The sequence below is a fragment of the Cupressus sempervirens genome, chromosome 11 (assembly GCF_028749045.1).
Source record: "Cupressus sempervirens isolate cs-2001-9-10 chromosome 11, ASM2874904v1, whole genome shotgun sequence".
Lineage (NCBI taxonomy): Eukaryota > Viridiplantae > Streptophyta > Pinopsida > Cupressales > Cupressaceae > Cupressus > Cupressus sempervirens.
In genome coordinates, this window is record NC_143128.1 from 578,882,945 (window position 1) to 578,902,681 (window position 19,737).

At 32.1% G+C, this 19,737-nt stretch overlaps 1 pseudogene; it reads left to right on the forward strand.

Annotated features, from left to right (window-relative positions):
• The first annotated feature begins 14,758 nt into the window (after positions 1-14,758).
• On the forward strand, positions 14,759-16,335 carry LOC149530976 (acid phosphatase 1-like; annotated as a pseudogene).
• The last annotated feature ends 3,402 nt before the right edge of the window (positions 16,336-19,737 follow it).

Here is a 19,737-nt window from a genome sequence, read left to right on the forward strand (position 1 = left end):
TAAAATTTGATAGTTTTATGCATGAACATAGATATAGTAGGTGTCATTCAGATAATTGTGTTTATTTTAAGAGATTGGATGAAGATAGCTACATTATCTTATGTTTATGGGTAAGTACAAAGTTGTGTCACCTTTTAGGTTGACTTATCAGAATAACTCAATTTATGTATTTCTCTCTAAAAATCAATTTTGTTCAAACATATAATATTGATAAATTTATTCTAGCTAAGTTAAATATGGTCTCTCACTTTTCCAATTGGAATGGTCTATTAAAAGCATGTTTTATACTAGTTTGTATCCAATTACTATAAAAATAAAATTATTTTAGAAAAATAATGTTTTGATAACTCTTACTATTTTTTATTATATTTTTTTAATAATATATAAACACCATTTTATAGAGCTCATAGTCAAGAATATTATAATATAGATTTCATAGGGTTTTAATTAGATATATTATATTGTAATTAAAAAATTCTATAACTATGTATTTTAACACTCGAGAAGTTGTCAATTTTCAGATAGAAAACAATATTATATCATATCAAAAAAATAAAAAATCATATGACATTCTAGAGGAGAGAGTACTCTTCAACAATCTATAAATTTTCTTTTGGTTGGAATAGGTTTATTTTGAACAATGCGGTGGGAGATGAAAACTATTGATTTTAGGTGAGTTGAAATTTGAATCATTATAAAAGAGAAAATATAGGTTTAAAGCTAATTTTTATTTTTGATTGTTCTAGCTACATATGTTATCTAGGACATAATATGAGATAAAAGGGAAATGTGTTTACTTCCATATAGTTTTGTGGTGGGAACCTTAATTTTTAGCATTTTTCAGCAACTAAAAAGTTATCTTTTAAGGAAAGAAAAATATATCAATTATTATTTCAAATAATTATCAAAAATTATAATCCTAAACTTCATGCATTTCTACACATTTCATTAGTTTACTTCATTTCTAGGTTCTAAAAAGAAATACCAGTTTTATGTCATTGAAGGTGAACAATTATACTTTTGTTAGCCTTTTCCTTTGTAAAAGGGTGACACAGGTTTGTTCTTTTACCTTTATATGTGGATGATATGCTTGTAGCTAGGTATAACATGGATCACATTAAGGGGCTGAAATGCCAGGTAGCACATACATTTGATATGAAGGATTTGGGGATAGCAAAAAAATCCTTGGTATGAAGATTTTGTAAAGATAGGAAGAATAGGAAATTGTCATTATTTTAGGTTGATTATATTGCGAAGGTGTTTCAACATTTATCTATGGAGAATGCTAAAGCTATTAGCACACCTTTACCTAATCATTTCAAGTTGACTCAGGAGATGTGTCCAAAGACACAAGAAGAGGAGGATAAGATGTCCGAAGTACATTATGTTTTAGCTATAGGAAGCTTGATGTATGCTATGGTATGTAAAAGGCCAGATATTGCACATGAATTGGGAGTCATTAGAAGGTATATGAGTCATCTAAGAATTGAGCATTGGAATGCAGTCAAATGGATTCTCAAATATTTGAGAGGAACATCTAATAAGTGTTTACACTTTGTGGGTTCTACTACTAATTTAATGGGCTATGTTGACTCAAATTTGGCAGGGGATATTGACACAGAAGGTGAACACTTCATCCACTATAGAGGCAGAGTATGTTGCTACTATAGAGGCAACCAAGGAGATGATATGGTTTCATTTCTTCCTAGAAGAATTGGGACATCCTTAGAAGGATAATTTTTAGTTTATAGATAATCAAAGTGCCATTCATCTTTCAAAAAATTCTACTTTACATTCATACAAAGAATACATTTAGTTATGGTACCATTTCATTTGGTCAGTTCTGGGTGATGGATAGTTAAAGATGTACAAGATACATAAATGACAATCAGATAGATATATTTATAAAGGTCATGAAAAGGGAGAAGCTAAACTGCTCTTTAGCTTTGGTTGGTCTTCTAGACTGAACAAAATAATAGAACAACTTAGTCTAGGATGGTTTGATTAAGTGGGAACATTTCTATAGGATCAGTCTCCAAGTGGGAGATAGCTATTTAGTGTGGAGCCTAATCAGCCCCCAAGTGGGAGATTGTTAGTTTATGGTGACTGATCAAGGAAGTAATGTACATGCTTCATAATTCTTTGGGGTTCAGGGCATTGAGCCAAAATATTTTTTGGTCCCTATTTTATTGGGGCCCATTTTATTGGGAATATTTTATTGGTAATTTTTGTGCTAACATATTGTAATTAACTATAATGCTAAAGTGAAAAAAGCAATTGTATAAAAGGGCTTAAGGTTAGGGATTTTTCCATAAGGTGTGATGCAAAAATTGCTTCTTGTGGTGGTATTGAGCTGTAAGGGATTACAAATTTAATCAGGTTGTAATCATTGGATTGTAATAATATTGAACTTGTTGTTGCATGGATGTAGCCCAAGGATTGGGTGAACAATGTGAACCAAGTTTTAGTTGATAAAAAATGTTGTAGTATTGCATAGTAGAAAGTTTCTAATTGGTGTATCTTTCATTCCATTTGATGTGGGACCATTATGTTAGCTCTATTAGGTTTGATTCATTAGGTGAATATAATGTTCCTCTTGTCTCACTCATCGAGCATCCATAATGATTTTTTGCATCTCTGGCCTAGGTGTATCCAAGGTGTACTAAGTTGTTCCATGGACTTATGATAGTAAATATTTAGGTAGTATAAGACCAAAAAAATTGTGTCATAGTAATCGAACATAACACTCCATGTTACATAATCACTTCCAACAAGGTAGGGAATCTAACATTTGCTTTGGAATGTAACAAGATAGAATGAATGAATGCATTTCCATAATATTACACTACAACTCAATTATATTACTACAACCATTATATGAATGAATACATTGCCATAATCTAGACAAATTAAACAAGATATATATAAATAAGACAAGAAAAATAATATATATGCCATCAACTATATATGTCCATACATGAAATATATTATGCCAAGATAACATAGAAAATGACAAGATAAACAAGATAACATCAACTATATGTCTAATAATTCCAAATATGAAATATATATCCAATATGTCATACATCAAGTATAATATAAAAAAAATGTCATGTACATCGAACATGTCCAATATATGTCAAAAGTGACATGTAAATCAAGTACAATATACAAAATGCATGCCCAATGATGCCACACATGCATCAAATAAAACTTCCCTATAGATCTAGTCCTTCCCTTTAGGGAAATAAAATAAATCTTTAGCTATCTTCATCTGTCATGCAGAGGGAGATGCCTAAGATGAGGGTGTCTTCCTAACACATTTGCTCATCCATCACTCTAGACTCTTATGTAGTTTGAGCTGTTACAATAAAAATTATATATGAAAATTGAAAAATAACTACACATAAAATAAAGTACTTACTTACTACAAACAAATAGTCACTCTCTTCAAGCTTAGAAGTAGATGGACAATCATGTGTGAAAAGACCCTACAAAAATGATCAAAATAATCCTTCAATCCTACTTATGAATATCATTTATAATTTCAATACCAAAAATTGTAAATAACATACCTCAGTCAACGAGTCAGAACTGGTCATTGCAACAACTCCATGCTGGATAGTACACATAGATGTGGAGTAGTCTTCAATGCCATAAGATTAAAATGATACAAAAAGATAATTATATGTAGTTATCAAGGATGCATATATTTTTATATTGCATCAACAATTATTAAAAATTGGGTAACTTTGTGAATGTACCACCCTGTCCAATATTGTGCAGTATTGATGTGGTAGGTGCAACATTTCCCTATTGAACATGTATGTAAACCTATTATAAAAGATGCACTTAGTTCCTTTTGGGTGTTCAAATAAATTGTGAAGCCAATGAGTCATCTAAAATGCATTAATACATGTATATACTTGTCGAAAAAATGGAGTCATCTGAAATCCAAGTGAGCCCAAGTCAGTAACTCCATGACTAGTAGCCTAACTCTACATATAATCTTAATAATCTAATTAGTTTATTATTAATTTATTTCTTATATTATTAATAATCTACTAAATGAAATAAATATGCAAACAAATGTACCTCATCATGATTGGTACTATGCCCATGCTTAGAGTCTAACGTGAAAGTAGATGGTCCACCAAAGAACTAATGCACACAGTACAAGTTTTGAGTCAACCCTTCATATGATTACATAAAAAATATATATCAATTAAATGATTATAACAATACATACTTGTCGAGTTTTCGACATGATGTACAATTTGACAAGGTGTTCATGCTAGTACTAGCAACACTCTGGCCCTAAATTTTGAACAACATCAAGAATACCAATTTATTAGTTAATCATGTACATATTCAAGATCTAATTAGAATATTTTAATATAATTATGAATATTTACCTATGTATTAATGCCAAATGTGTCATTGAGGAAGTCATCTATTATCATCCCATCATCCACATCCTCTCTTCCATAAGTGTCAAATATGCACAAAGCTCCACATGACATGCACATATGGACTTTACAATGATGGGGCTTATATGTAAGCAAAGGACAAGCAGTCTGAACGAGGTTTTGAGTCAGTGCACTAATAGTTCCTAGTGTGTCTTCCAATACATGTTTCATAAAAATAGAAGGTACAACATTATGCTCCACCTGCTTGATGCCAATAGGTGCCCTTGGTGCATTAGGGCCACGAAGTGCCCTTGGCCTCTGAAATGACAACCCCCACCTCTACCTTGAGATGAACACATATCAAAATAATTGGGGATCTCCCCAAGGATAAAATCACAATACAATTTATTTAAAAAATAGCTTTGGACCTCATGTTTATTGCAAGGAGGGGCATCAAACACCATCTACATCTATCCCAAAAATTATTTTTTATATCCTCATTTATGCACCAGTGGATGGGGAAACTTTTAGTGTAGTAGTTCTTATGATGTCTTCTTCTCTTGACTTTTTAAACAAAGAACATATGTCATCTTTTGCAATTCCTTTCTTTTTAACATCATTGTATGATAATTTATTAGCATAATATCAGTTCTGTTCTTCTATTTTATTCTTCCATATATTTAACTGGCCACTAAAAGAAGAAATTTGGGTCATAGTAGTCTCAAGGGATGTTGCCAATTGTGCCCTACCAGGATTATTTTGAAGTGAATCCTTTAATTTCCTAATAATTGATTCTAATTCTATTTTTCCTCTTTCTATTTCAATGAATAAGTTATCTTAAATTCCTATAGGAGGTCTTTGAATTGGTGGAGGTGGTGGTTGTACAGGTTGATTGTTTGGAGGTGGATTTGGTGGAGCATTTTGAACATTATCTTACATATAAAAAATAATATTTCAATAAACTATACTAAATTGAATACAAAATAAAAATAAAAACAATAAAAGAACATATAATTTAACAAACCAAAGGGTCCAAATCCATACCTCTTCTCTGACCTTGCAAATTTTGATGATAAGGAGACATTGCTAGCACATGGATGGGATGCTGTCAACAAACAATAGCATGCACATACTCCTTGGGGATATAGAAAATGAAGAAATGACAAATAAATTGAGTGGAATGAGGGAAAAATTCACGGGGTTCTCGATTTAATATTAAAAATTTCCATCAGCATGATCGCGCTATAATGAATTCTTTTACTGTCCAAGCCTGTGGCTTGGTTCATGCAGAAGGTAGTGTGATAGCATTATGGCTTTCATAAGAAAAAAGAAAAATGTGTCACCTTTTTGGTACCACAACTTGGTGCATATGTCGAGTATATATATTTATTTTTGTAATAATTGATATAAAGTTTATAAGATTTCCTCATTCCTTTTAATAGATTTAATTCATTTTTGCATTACATTGTGTTGTAGTTTTTATAATGACATTTCAGACTCTGTAGAAGTTTTTATGTGGACATTTTGGGTCCCACCCTATGAACCATCATGAGAATGGGATAACACAGCTAGAAGAGGGAGAAAATGATGGTTGATTCATTGTGACCCGAAACAATGGTTAATTTTTCTTGTAAAGTTTAATCCAAATAATGATTAAAACTAATAATTGATATATTAAATCTATTGTCACACTATTAATAAAGATTGATATACATTTATAATATTTAAGGCATGGTAATTGACTTCAGAAAGTAGGGAGTGGAAATTGAGCAGAGACCTAAAGATTTTTGAAGAAGTTAATATTTTTAACTATCTATTGAATCCATAATCAGACAAGGGACAAGTTGGAAGATTTCCAAACTAGTTAATCTTCTTAACTATCTATTGAATCCATAAGTAGACAAGAGACAACTTGGGGATGTAAAACTTCTTAAGAGAAGAAGAAAATAAATAATAGCTAGAAGAAAAGAAAGCAAAAGCGAATCTCATATACTTTTATATAATTATTACATTAAATAATTTTTTGTTGTTATTAGTAGTAGAAAAAAAATTGCAAATACAAGTGTCAAGTTCATTAGATTTCCAGAGTCCATATTAGATGATTATTTTCTCTTTTGAAATCAATTGTGTGATAGTTTTTAGCATCAATGATTCACATCATATCTATCATCAAAATCAAGAATGCAAAGACTATCATCCATCCCAATAATAATTCATATTGTACATAACATTGATACTAAAAACCATCACAAGATCCATACAAAAAAATAAGCAAATTATCTACTAGAAATGTTTTTAACATGTAAATTTTATATCCTTTGCACCCTATGTTAGTACTACTAATAACATGCTAAACCCAAAGATAATTTCATCCCTAAGTAGGACGAGGAAAATTAGAATGCATTTTCCTTCCCAAAGGCCACATTCACTTATCTTCTATCGAGGCCAACTAATAAAAAATAAACAATGATTGGTACCATCACTTAGTCATTATGAGAACAATGAGTAAAACATGAATGAAGTGTGATAGGCTACATGAAATGCAAATAATAGGTATTTATTTTGTCAGTGCCACCAACTTCCAAATAATTAGTAATTTATTTTAAGAAATACATATTGATTATAGAAAAGAGGGATGCATATATATTTTATCAGAAGAAAAAATAGAGGTAGGGGAGAGGACCTAGTAGTCGTGCACCCTAACTTTGGACCCTTCAAAATATATAGTAATGATTAAAAAAATGACTAATTTTTTTACATCATCTTCTTCAAGTAGTTAAGTGTTTAAAACTAAGGTTTTGAGTCACCACTATCCAAATTTATGTCCATTTAACTCGATATTGTATAAAGTGTTCAATTTGCCATATTTTGAACCCCCTACCATTCATAGTTAATTACCATCCTATATCTTTGATTATCAAAGTCCCATAACTTGAACATTCTAGCATGTTGATTGACAATATATAAGACCTTATATAAATATTCTGACTTTATTAGTTACATAATATAATATTTATAGATAAATGAATATGCTCTACATTTAATTACTAAGGATCTAATTAAATAACAAATATTATTATATTAAAAATTATTTAAATAATTAATTGTAAAAAGCATATTATTAAATCATTTCTAACCTAACCCTAATTTTCTATTCTAACTATTAGTCTACATCTCTATCAGATGCATTGCCTACCACTACCAGTCATTGTTAATATCTCATGCCATGTGGCAAGGATTGGCAAAGATGCAAGTCTAGGGGAGAAGACACGATATTTGCTCTGTAATTCCATGGGAGAAGACATGAAAATGACTTTGCAAATCCATGGTAGAAGACATGGAGGTGTTTATGGTTTTATATATTAAATGCTTGAGCCTTCAGTGAATTGGGTATGTAGACCCACTTGTTCATGCATCTACTCCGGTAGGGTTCGACCCCTACTATGGCACATTAAGGGTAAGTGAATCAATGTACAATGGTGAATCATTATTGTAATTTATTGCATTCTACATATTTCTTATCCTTTTTCATGATTTTTTCCTTAATTTGTAATTTACTCTCATAGGTACTCTCCAATCAATCTCTCTGGCCCAAGGGTTTGACATAGTTTTTGTTTGCACCACAGGAAAGTTTTAAACCCTCTAAAATTCTTCAATCTAGCATGGGTTTAGCAAATTAATTTTTTATTTTTAAATTTCTCTTTTCAATCTGTGTGCTTATTTACCGGTTGTTGTACTTGGGATAGGGAAAATTCATGGAAGCTTCATAGTAAATTGTAAAACAAAGGAGAGAGATGGAGATTTTTACAAATGTGTCTATGGAAACACAAAATTCTTAGGGATTTGGCATATTTTGAGCAGGTAAGGTCTTTATCGAACCTTACTGGGAAAATGACCTAGCCATTGTTGAAGTTGATGAACGATCAACCCCACAGCTCCCAAGAATCACCTGCATGCAAACACCTATTACAGAAGAGAGAGGCAAAAAGCTATGGAGGCAGGAATTGCTAGATCCATAGATGAGACATTCTTGATGAGCAAAAAGAAAGATTGCTATTATCAAAAGTGAATTCTCAAGTTAAGTTTACAATAAGAGATCATCCTTATAAAGGAGATCAAAACCCTAAAAAAGGTCTAACCTAGGTTGCATCAAAATAATTAATAAAAAAAATTAATTATTAGATGCCTAAAGTTTAGCTTAAGCAACTAGAGTTAATTAGGAAATATCTAATAACTCTAACAGCCATTCCTTTCTACAATTAATACTCCAGAATTCAAAGTTGATGGGTGGTCATAGATTTTTATTTTTGCATGATTTCATGGATTTTTTAGTTTAGTTCAAGTTTAACCCTTCGCCCTACCCCACCTAAGGCTACAAGACATCATTCCTTTCTTTTTACCATTTTCAAAATTTCTTCAAAATGAGCTTTTCCTTTTGATTGTCAAAAAACTTGTGTCATCCCAAAAGAAAGGTGAACTATGGCAAGTCCACCAAATTTGCACCAAAGACCTCAAATTTAAGGTGAGAAAAAATAGAAAAATGAATTATAATCTTAACACTTGCAAAATAGCCATCTCCACTTAGCCAAAAAGACTAGTCACTTATGCAACAACCTCCCAATTTGCAGAAACTTTATAGATTCCCCAATATAAAAAGCCTTCAAATCTGCACCAAAATCCTTCAATAATCCTCATAGATACTCAACTATACATGATCAAAACCCTAAGAAGGAATTATTTCCCATACCTATGGTGATGGAGAATGTCAAAAATAGTCTTTCTTCATATTTGAAAATAATCTTGGGATTTACTTGGCCACTTGTATTAACTTGCTTGATGAAAATAATGAAATTTACACTACTGTTGAGTACCTTACCTAGGCCTCATGGGATCTGGTTATCACTAAAACATAATTTTAAATCTCCTCAGAGGGGTTAGATGTATAACTACTTGATTATAACTTATTATGTAGAAAATCAACTATGGATGTTAGAAAGATCTGTATGATTAGTGATAGTACTTGAAAATTTGTGATTAAGCTATTTGTGATCAAGCTGTGTAAGTTGTAACACATTTTTACTGTTGTGTTGTGGTTTGGATTAACTAAGATTAGCCCTGCCTCCATTGTTTGGAGATGATCCATGGTATCTTTTGTTCCTACTTTTCTTTCAATAGTGTGTTTATTTGATAAATGTTGGCTTGATATCAAGTAAAGGTAGAAAAGGAAAAACTACAAAACCTAAAATTCCATTGAAGAGAATCAAACTAAAGCTTGAAGAATATAACACCAACACTCATATTTGAAGACTAATCAAGTAATATAATAGTTTTCAGATTATATATTTGTAGGCACTACATCATTTTTCAGCTTCTACTAGTTGGAACATAAGCATGATAAAATAAATTACATAGTTGGAAATAGTAGAGGAGGTAGGAGGGAAGGAATAGTCAATAGAACATTACAAAATGCCAAACTTGTCATTGGAAAATAAGATTGGACTGCTATTGTAGAAGAGGACCAGTCTGTAGTATATAACAAAATTACTAACTTATGAAAATAGAAGCTCTTTTGATATAACAAAATGACTAGCTTGTGAATATAGAGGTACTCCATATGAAAATGTATATAGGATCATTAGTTCACCATAAAGCCACAAAAGGGTTTAGGTTCCCCCTCAATACTATGTACTGTAGGATTTTTTGGACTAGCTGAATCAACTTGTGGGGTGATGGGAGTCATACACTCAAACACATTTTCATTTAACAATCTACCAATTGGGAATTGCTTGATTGGAGAATGAGGAGGGCTTTGGCTAACAATAGCTTGGATATTGTGGAGGGAAACATAGGTAGGGGATAGAATGTTGTACATATCCCTCAAAATTTAATGATGCTCAGGTAAGGGGGTTGCTAGAGTGCTGTTGTGGCCTGCTCTGTTTGCATTTGGTTTTGAAATACTGATGTTATAATCAAGTTGCATAGGGGATATATTCTCAATTTCTTTGTTGTCTTTCTGTTTTGCTAGCCTGCCTTTTCTACAATCTACCTTTTCTTTCTTCTTCAACTCCTTCTCTTTTTGTTCCTGCAACTTTTCCTCTTTCTTCTATTTCTTTATTGCCTATCTTTCAAGTTTCTGCTCATCTCAGTTTGTCATATTTTATTTTCCTCCAACTATTGTTTCTTCCTTTCTTTTAGCTCTTGGAGTTCAACATTCCTTGCTTCTTGTTGCTCTTGCAACATTATGTACTCATTGGATGTAAGTATTTGATATTTTCTTCCCAATCTAAGAGTAGCATTATCAGATGACATAGATCTTTTTGTGACCTTTTCAATGGGTAGCTTCAAAAAAATTCTTAATGAACTCTAACTATAGAACACGTGTTCATCTTATGTCTCCAAAGCTAGAGATCCCTTCAATGCATCTAGATTATGTTTAACTAGTTCACCTTCATCTTCAATATTTTCTAAATTTGAAGCTTCCAGATTATGTTCAGTGTATCCAACTTCATCCTCATTATGATCTGTAGTTTCCCAAATTTTTGCTTCAGCATAATAATGAACCACTCCTTCTCTTGGCATTGAAGGTGGAGAAGGAATGGATAATGAAATGTCTTCATTTTGAAACTCAATTTGGACTTGCAATTCCTTTGCTCCTTCTTTAACCCAATCAGGTGGATCAAACTATGTTGGCAAACTCATATCATCATGCATGCTAGTTTCAAATTGAGTTGAGAGCACAACATCCACTGGTGGATTTTGGCTTTCAAACAAATCATCTTGTTACTATTTTTCCATTTATGCCACACAATTTTCAATGACATCATCATCATCATAACCAGCTAACCTTAAAATGCTAGCAATTCCTTCAACAACATTTTCATCTTCCACATTGAATGCATCACTTGGCTTCATGTCATTACAAACAACATCTCTATTCAATGGCCAAATTTCAGTCCTTCGAAAGCCATTTGTAATATTATCAAGTACAAGGGCAAGTTTGAAAGCGTTGCTTGCTAGTTCTGCTAATTCCATTCTCCTTATTTCAATGTGTGGATGTTTAGATATCCATTTTGACCTCTCACATTTGAAATATGACTTGAATGGAGGAAATACACTTACATCTAAAGGTTGTTGTCAATGGCTAGTGTGAGTAGGCAATGTAAGAAGATTTATGCCAAAGGATCTTGCCTCTTGGATTGTAGTAAAGGCAACATAGCTCCCATGTCCATAAAAAATAAGGAGATGCCTATTCTTGGGTGAAGCACCACCTGGAATAGATCTAGTAAAATGATGGAGCCAATTTAAGAATAACTCTTTTTTTATCTAAGCATGTTCTTGTGTTGCCATACAAGCTCCAGCTTCACAATTAGCAATGCAAATTTTAAGTCTTCTTTTTGCTTTTAAAAGATAAAATCCTTCTATGCTAAGACCTACAACATTGATACAAAATAGTACTATAATCCATTCTCTACCTTTAGATAAGATTTGAGGCACACTTCTACTTCCCAACTTTGCAATCACTTTCATCCCACAATTTTTGCCTACTTGCACTCCTATTTCATCACAGTTCCAAATGTGTGTTGGTTCATAATGGTTAGCACCATACTATGATGACAAATTATTATAAAAATATACCACAATACTTAATCATAGCATCACTTCTCTATCCCTATCTAGACTCTCTATAGTCCTTATTGTCAAATCTGGACAGTGTTTGTGAAATCCAACCCACCATGATCTACTAGGTAATCCATTTTTGAATGGATTTGGCCTTGTTTGGAAAATGTGAGCCACATGTGACTTCAGTTGAATCACCTCTAATCCATGACCAAGTTGAGCTAAATCTTGACAATGCTCAACAACTTCTAGCTCTTCTTCCAAGGAGAGAATTGTTGGTGGTCCCTTGGCTTTTGTTGTGATTTCGCTAACCAATAAGATAAGCTACTAACAGGGATTCCCCACTTCTTAGCTACTCCTCTTATTGGAAAATAATTATCATCGACATCTTCAATTGCATGTTCCATATCCTCTTCTATCCATTGCTTTCCTTGCAACCTTTTCTTATTCTTTTGGTGTTCAAAGTTATGAATTGTGTTATTAGGAGTTGGATTGATTGAACTATCTCCATCATCAAAGTCAATAACATGTAATTTAACACCTCGTGGATAATGAGGTCAAATTTTTTAGGTAGTTCTTTTGCTTCTTATCTTCCCTGCTACCATAATGCCTAAATAGAACAACATACATTAGATGATGGAAACATTGGGAAAGAATAGTAGCATACATTATATGATGGACTGTGACAAATTATGTTTAGTTACTACAACATTTGAAAAGAATAAAAACATACTTTAGAAATGAATTTGATCTTATTTTTGTTATAGTACATTGTTATTTTTACATTTGAACTTACTACAACAATTGAAAATAATAACAACATACAATGATGCAAACATTTTATTATGGATTGTATAGATTTCTATAGTATGCTATTTTTTTTTTCAAATGTTGTATGTTCTTATTTTGTAGAATCAAATCCATAAATAACAACATGCTATTATATCGTAGATTATGATAGAAATAGTATAGTAGATTTTTTTTTTTTCAAATGTTGTAAGCTATTGTTTTTTCAATCATTCTTATAAATAACAACATACTATTATATGAATAACATTGGAAAAGAACAACAACATACATTATATGATGGATTGTAACAACATGCCTTAAAAGAATAGAAGAATTCAAATACTTGGATGGTTGTATGGTCTACTAGGCCCTCTAATATTGTGAGAAACTGATGCTACTGGGCTTTTGATATCCTAAGCAACTAAATTCAATGCAGTCACAAAGAATGCAAACACATTTTTAAAAGAATTATTTCACCGCATGTCATATTAATACCTAGAACTTTTCCCCTCCCAACAATTAGAATTTGAAATTTGAAAATGGCTGATCCGTGGCTTACAAACTCTACCCTTTTTCTAAGACTTTTGGAAATGGTTGATCCATGGCTTTCAAACTCTACAATTTGATTAGCTTGCATTTAACTTAGTGGTTTTCAATAGTAGATTTTGAATTATGTTGCATTAATTGTTTGATTTGAATGGATTGGGGAGCTTAAACAAATCCATCTTTATGATTGCAGGTACTCCAACTTATTGCATGCACTCTAGCTTTGCTTGTAAAATACTCTAGCTTTGCTTGCAAAATTTTCCAGCTTTGTTGATCGAACACTCCATTTCCAGCATTTCGGGATGAGATTTTGTCAGAGATGGTTTCAGATTTTGTCAGAGATGGGATGAGATTTTTTCAAAGATGGGATGAGCTGTTAAAGAAAAGTTTATTTATGTACATTTGTATATGTGTTGGTAGTTGAACAACAATATAGTAGTCATCAATTAGACATCAAGTAAGGAGTTGACATCTTGTCCATGAGTTTGGACAACTATTTTGTAGATTTTGTATTATTTTAAATATAACATTTATTGCATGTATCTTGATATTGTGTACACAGTAGTTTGACTTATGAAAAGTAACATTTAAATGGGTTTTATATAAAACACACAATGAATGTTTTTGTCTAGAAGTGGTATCAAATATAGTAAATCAATGATCTAACCAAGAACATTTTTTAGTGATTTAATTTGAAGTAAATATTGATAAATTCTATACAGCAAAATTAATATCTTATTGTTCAATTAATAGGCTATATTGATACCATAGTTGGCCCAAATAATCTTAATGGCATTCACAACTATTGATACTTGTTTGTTCAAGTACCGTGTCCTCTCCCCTAAACGCCATGACTAAGAACAACAATAAGAGCACATGAGCATATAATCCCTTGGCCATTTGTGCACTCACTTTAATGTCTATTCTTTCCGTACTAAAAATAAGATTGATGATGGTACTATTTATAATTAAAGCTACCGATTTATTTTTTAATTTTTGTAATCTCCGTATGTCTATGAATAGCTCCAAAATAGTGGGATTTAATTGCTCGTTATTTGCCACGTAAAACTTACATGTGACAACAAATGAGTAGCAATAGCTACAAAGAAAGTTTTGGAAATGGACATTAATGAATGAATGGGCTCTCATATTATTGGCGACGGCAACTGCAAAGAAAGTTTGAGACAATGCCAAATTACGAACTACAGATTTTGCAGTTGTAGCTCGAGGTTTGATCTTGGCATTTGTGATGAGAGAATGCATAACCAATGAAACTACTTTTTCAAACATAATAATTTAATCATTATGAAAGGTAGGTTTTATAATAGTTTAATCTTTTTTGTTTTTTATAAGTTATATATATACATCATAGTTGACCCAGCATGAAAAGCATATTTGCATTAACAATGGGCAGACGCAGTTTTCTCCCATTTATTCTCCTTTTCTTCTTTCTCGTTGGGTTGGGAAAAGAGGGGTCATGTACTGCAGTTAGGCATTCTGTGAATGGGTGTTCTGCTTGGAGAACAAGCGTTGAGAGTGGCAATGCGAGGGGTTGGAAAGTGGTGCCTAGCCGTTGCATTTCTAAAGTTGGGAAATACATGGAGAGAGGACAATATTTGCTCGACAATCTGGAGTTACGTGGAGACGGCAAAGATGCCTAGGTTTTGGACACGGACGAAAGCACATTATCCAATCTGCCCTACCATAGAAACCACCGATATGGGTACTAAAGTTGTTTGTTATTATTATTATTAACTATTTTGTACATGATGTTTTTTCATGAGTCAGGAATTGATTGCATGTTTATTGTAGGGGAGAGACATACAATTCAACAGTGTTTAACGCATGGGTAGCGGAAGGAAAGGCCCCTGTTCTGCCCTCGGCATTGTAGTTGTATAACTTTTTGTTGAGGAAAGGTGTCAAAATCTTCTTTATCACTGGAAGAGATGAGGATTTTCGTGAGGTCACAATGAAGAATCTTATGAGAGCTGGTTATAGAAAATGGTCGGGTTTAATCATGAGGTTCGTAGGAGATTTTTTTTGGTTACATGAAGTCAAATAAATTGTGATATTGTTATCAAAACTCAAGTAGTTTTTTGAGTCTATTTTGTTGACACATATTTGATGAGTAATAGTTTGTAAGAACGCATATCTCATGAGAATGAATGGAACACTTATTGATCTATGTTTCATTAATAGTAGTATTTACAAGAACCCATCTATCATGTGAATGAAAGGAGTATTTATTGTCCTATATTTCATGTCTAGTGGTTCACAAGAACCTATTTCTTTTGAAAATGAATAAAACACTTACTAACACATGTTTTATGTGTAGCCACTCACAAGAACCCATCTCTCATGTGAATGAATAGAACACTAATCGACCCATGTTTTAGGGTATAGTGGTTCGCAAGATCACATCTCTTATGAGAATGAATACAAGACTCATTGACCTATGTTTTATGTGTAGTGAGTCCCAAGATCCCATCTCTTATGAGAATGAATAGAACACTAATTGATCTACGTTTTAGGGTATAATGGTTCACAAGATCCCATCCGTCATGAGAATGACTGGTACAGTAATGGTTCATAAGATCCCATCTATCATAAGAATGAATGGAACATTGAATAATTTACAAGTTTTTATTTTTCATAAGATTGAGTAGAACACTTAACACTCCTTACATTTAGATAATGCTTACAAAAATTTGTTATTTTTGGAACTTATAACAACTCCACTTAAACTGAAAGTCTTTTTTTCTAAATTTTTTTAATGACTTTGTGTTTATATTGCTGGGGTGAGAAAGATCAGGGAAGCACAGTAGTGGAGTACAAATCAGGGAAGAGGGATGAGCTTGTGAAGAACGGCTACCGGATTTTGGGAAATGTTGGGGACCAGTGGAGTGATTTAACTAGATCTTCTGTGGACTCTCGCACTTTTAAGCTTCCAAATCCCATGTATCATATTAGCTAGACCTGAAGTCATTAGTCGTTTCATTGAAATCCATTGCACAATGATTTGAGACTGCTGTTTCACGAGAAATTTGTTTTAGTGTTATTTATGTTTGGAATGTGGAATGTTAAGGAAGTAGATATTATGTCTCAGATTTTGGAGGGACGCTTTTGTCCAGACTGGTTTATAGGTTTATAATATTGTCCTATTCTGAAGGATAAGAAATGCAATATTTAAATCACATTTATGCCTCTAATGTTGTATATTTTCTGAAAATCCTATGATTAATAAATAGAGTGGAGTAGGTGATTTGATAGTTTTGATGGTATTTGTGGATTTAATATCTGTATGTATTAGTAATATGAATTCAAAGTGGTTCATGTTCATTATGAATATTCTAGTTAAATGAGGCCTCATTTGAAAAATAATAAATTGTTAAGTACATTTAAAAAATTTATTTATTCTACAATTATTATTGCAGGGAAAGAATTTAATATTTGAACATTTCTAATGGTCGTGATAGGAGTTATTGATTTAAGATGTATATTTATTAATTTAATATTTACATTTGTTGATTTAATGTTCAGTTTTTTTTGGACAAGATTGTAATAATAGTTGACTCTAAAATTATTGCTATGATGATTAGCTATAATTGAGTAGAATGTACTATTAGTTCCAAAATAAAAACTTATAATGTGAATGCTACATCAATTCCACAAGCATAACACTTACTTTATTGGCTGATTTAGCTTAAAACCTTTGTTATAAGTAGGGGACTTGACAAGTAAGCTACTATTAAAAAAATAAGAAATGATTTAAAAAATTTATGTAGAATTTTGAACAACTAGTGTGATGTAGGAGCATCTTGGGTTGCCTTGCTATCCTACTTATATGTGTGCATTCTGTGAGTTATTTCTGAGTTGTAGAGTTCGAGTAGTAGTGACCTAGTTCCTTGTGATGACATAGTCCCTGCTTTGGCCAAATTCTATGGTTTTTTCTTGTTGGGTTTCTAATGCTCGGTTCCTTCTTTGAATGACGTTGTTTGTGATTGGTTCTTAGCATGAGCCAACTTGTTTATTTAATTTGATTCATGAATTTAATGTAAGAATTATGCATTGAGATGCATGACACCATTATCAGGTCGACCTTCTCTTATGTAAAGATCTAGAATCTTTTGTAAGCCATTTTGACATGTATAAGTAGAGGTGTCTAAACTTAGGTCAAGTACTGCTTAGAGAGTTTAGAAAAAAAGGGCAAATGATCATAGAGGAGCAAGTCTAGAGTCATAATTTGTGGGGATAGTGGATCTTGATGTTGTAATTTGTAATAATCTTGTAGTGGCTGCAACTGGGAAGGCATCATAACCCCGCATGTTTGCAGATAATGTAATGATAAATAAAAATATTGTTGTTTTTTGGTGTTGTTCTCTGTGTTGTTGCTTCCATTGTGTTTACTCAACAAGGTGTTTGGATAGTTTGATGTGCCTTTGGCCCTTACTTTCCAACCATCCCTGTGTCATAGTGAATCCTCTCCCCTGTCATTATTTTTTATTTATTTATTGAATAAAGAAAAAAAGAATAAAATACATAAAGATGGGAAACCAATTGTTGCCCATTGTAATAAATCAAATAACCATCACCAAGATCAACATAAGCAACTCAGCAACTCCAAAGAGCTACAACCACAAAAACATCTACAAGTACATTATAAATTGAATTTTAACATTTGTTGAAGTTCCTTGAGCAAAATACATCTTTTTTGAATAGTTGCTTTACTCATTTGAGTCACCTCAACAAAGAGATTAAGTCCCTTCTACCTACAATTGTTATGTTGGCCTCTCAATATTTGGAAGTAATAAAAATAATGTAAAAAACTTAAAATCTAAAAGAAACCAATACAACTATTTGTTGTGCACTTATCATCATGTAAGTTGTTTCTACTAATCTTTTGTATAAGTTTATTTATTTTTTTGATTATAAGATTGCATAATAATGTGAAATCATATTTGATGATACAGAATTGAAACTATAGTATTATAATAACGTCTTCACTAAGCCAATGTACAAAATTAGAAATGATTTGAAATACTCAAGATTGAATTTGAGAAGCATGGAGGCCAAAATAGTTAAGATTTTAAGGCTTCTTTGGTCAAGAGGTATATTTTAAAATTTATTTTGATGTGTCATTTTTCAATTTGGGTTTAGTGGAAAGGTTTGTTATTTTGTTATGTCATTTTTTTTTCCAAATGAATTAACTTGTTCATTTTTTGTTGTTCCCATACTTGATATGGATCTGATTGCAAGGCATTCTATGATAAAATTCTACCTCTACCATGTCCTTAATGATAGCCGGCACTCATTTTTTTTTTTTTTGGTATAGATGGTCCATGTACTTGTCTCACACCTTATTTTGTCCTCATGATTACATGTTAAGTGGCCAATCAACAATCTTTCTTTTCTATTATTGTAGGTCTTTGACATAGTAACTTTCTTTCAATTAATTTTCTTTGTCCACATCCCAATCTTAATTTTTTTCAATTTTCTTATTGTTGTATAGGCATTCTTATAATTTAATTTTCCATTTACATGATTTTTTAATCCTAACATATTCTTTCTTAGACTTTTGCATTCTTCTCTAGAACCATTTTGAGCCAATAAATCTCCATTCTTTGAATTTTTTGGTAGATAAGTTAATACCCAAGTGACGCTTCAAGTGGAAATGCTCATGTTTTGGTAGAAATAATTTTAAATTCCTCTTAATTGGTCCCTTTTGTTATTTGTCGTACTACTTTCACATCACTCGTCAAACATTGTTGAAATGATAAGAAAGTTCATAAACACATTTTCTTGATTTTTGCATAAATAATTTAATGGACTTAACCTATATTGTAGTAAGTATAAATCTTTCCATTCATCCCTGTTTTCTATTTCACCCAATCTTTCATCTGAGATGCTTGTGAAAATTAATTCCAAGAAAAAACTATCAGTTAGGAAAAAGCCTTGAAGTTTATTAATAAAAACTTACCATTTATAAATTAAAAATTTAAATAAAAACTTAGAATTTTTGAACATTAATAAAACCGTTGGGACTTTTTCCAAATTAATAAACAGCAGCGTGCACGGAAAGCTGGACGGTTGATGGTTAGGCATAGGCAGGGTAAACAAAATAGTTTACCCTTTAGCCGTTGCCTTGATGGTTCATGGGACATGGGATTCGTGCCTCTATAGCCTTTGCTGAAAGTTTGAAGGGATCTATGTACCATTGAACCGTTCCATCCGCATCTGTGGAGCAGTCAATCTGCACCACTCACTCTCTCTGCAAATGTTAAGTCCAGTCACATGAATATCACTGCCTTTCCCGAGTCTTGTCACATCACATAGACGGACAGTTGACAGCCTTTATCTTACTTACTTGACTGATTAA